A 2,500-nucleotide genomic window follows, 5' to 3' on the forward strand; every position below is an offset into this window, starting at 1 on the left:
ATGAAGACGATAACTACCGAAGAGAGGAAGAGAAGTACTGAAGAGAGAAAACAAAACAATAGAAAGGAGAGATGTGACACAAGCGGAGGAAAGGAAATAAACAAGCGAACGAATAGATTATGAGAGGCGAAAGAGCTGGAAAGGGGAAAGGCGGAGAGGGGGAGGGGAGAGGTCTTGATAAATGACAGGAATTGGAATAAAGGATTATTTAGCAGTCAAAATAGTGCCACGGAAAAATGGGAGGAACTGGAATAAAGCATGCGAGGGAGACGACGATTGGGCCATGATGGAATGGAAGAGGGACGTGGAAGGAGAGAGAGAGAGAGAGAGAGAGAGAGAGAGAGAGAGAGATAAGCGTATCTAAGCAAGGGCATGCCAACATCAAAGGTATATTTTATAAGAATTAAAAATTTAATCTTTAATGACAAAAGCATGTGTGACAAATTCAGAATCTCTCTCTCTCTCTCTCTCTCTCTCTCTCTCTCTCTCTGTAAACAATTAAATGAATATATACTGTATACACACATATACATACACATACAGAGAAAGAGAGAGAGAGAAAGTGGGGAATATAAATACATATGTACTGTCTATATATATATATATATATATATATATATTTTGGGGGAAGTGCCTTTGGTATATGTATATGTGTATATATATATATATATATATATACATAACAACCAAACCATTTCCCAGAAAAGGGTGACGAGCGAAATATCAAGACAAGTGGTCACTATTCCTTGAATACTTCAACAACAGGAACTCGAACAGGTGTACATTTACCGTGCAGTACAGGTAACCTCATCTTCGATGTCAACACAACGGATTCCGTAATACATTTATCCATCTAGGCCTTGCATCCATCTGTCATGTCAACTGTTGATCTCCTGTTAGTCTTCCTGAAGATTGCTTCTACTCTTTAGCTATGGTAAGCAGCTGTTCGAGGAGTAGGACACTCCAAAATCAAACCATTGCTCTCTAGTCTTGGTTAGTGCCATAGCCTCTATAAAATGGTCTTCCACTGTCTTGGGCTAGAGTTCTCCTCTTTGAAGTTACACTCAGACACACTATTTTATCTAATCTCTCTTCTTCTTGTTTTAAAGTTTTTATAGTTTATATAGGAAATATTTGTTTTAATATCGTTGCTGTTCTTCAAATATTTAATTTTTCCTTGTTTCCTTTCCTCACATGGCTATTTTCCCTGTTGGTGCCTCTGGGCTTATAGCATTCTATAATAATAATAATAATAATAATAATAGCAATAATAATAATAATACGGAGCCATTTATATCTGTTGCAAATTTCTAAAAACTGGATTTCGGAAATGGGGTTACTAACCGTTCGCAAAATTTCGGGATTTTTAATTTTCTTTTTTTCAAATTGCCTCTCAATAGTATTAGGAAGATGGTCTTCGCTCTCTCCCGTTTTTAGTTGCTCTTTCACTTGATTGATTGGCTAGTACAGTGGTAACGTGTTAGCCTAGCATTCGCATGGCAGCAGATCGATCCCAGCCCAGGACTGTGAGTTTAAGCTGTTTACTGGGGAGGCCACTGCTGTGGTAGGGCACCAGAGTGGGGGGGGGGGGGTTGGGCTTACCCGACTGACGTTCTGGTGAGCATCTATTCTTATGGAACAGGAACTGAAACCAGACACCTGTAACCTTTAACCTTTAATCTGTGGCGTTGTCTGTGGCTCGTGTGTCTCCTCGTATGCTACATATAGGTTAAGGCCACACAATGCTGATGGTGGCCATATAACCTTAACTTTTAAAACAGACTGTACCGTTTCCTCTGCAATACTGTCTTTGAAAGTTTATTACTTTACATATGGGTATATTATTTATAACAATGTTTCCCTTGATTCTTTGTCTCGTTCACGATTTTATAACCGACATAATTGTCACTATATATATATATATATATATATAATATGTTCTTTACCTGTCTCTAGAGTTGCGATGGCCGATGTGGTAACGTCCCTGACTGGTAAATGCCAGACTGGGGTTCGAGTCCCGCTCAAACTCGTTGGTTCCTTTGGTCGCTGTAATCTCACTAACCTTGTGAGCTAATTATTGGGAGGCTTGGGGGAGCCTATAGGTCTATCTGCTGAGCCATCAGCCGCCATTGCCAGGCCTTCCTTAGTCCTACTTTGGGTGGAGAGGGAGCTTGGGCGCTGATCCTATGTATATATGGTCAGTCTCAAGGGCATTGTCCTGCTTGATAGTGAAATGTCACTGTCCCTTGCCTCTGCTATTCATAGCGCCCTTTAAACCGTTAAATCCTGTTGATATTTCAGTGGGCTGATTATTCTTAGACTTTTCTTATATTTTCTTCCTTTTCGCAATTCTGTCCTTCATCCTAACTCATTCTTTTGATAAAATTTTATGAACCAGACAAATTATTTGCAAGAATTACATCCCCCTCATTTACAAACTCTGTTAGAACTATTCCATGCAAGAATCTGTTATTTTCACCATCATATGATTTTGTAAAGG

The sequence above is a fragment of the Palaemon carinicauda genome, chromosome 20, assembly GCF_036898095.1.
Source record: "Palaemon carinicauda isolate YSFRI2023 chromosome 20, ASM3689809v2, whole genome shotgun sequence".
NCBI classification, from domain to species: domain Eukaryota; kingdom Metazoa; phylum Arthropoda; class Malacostraca; order Decapoda; family Palaemonidae; genus Palaemon; species Palaemon carinicauda.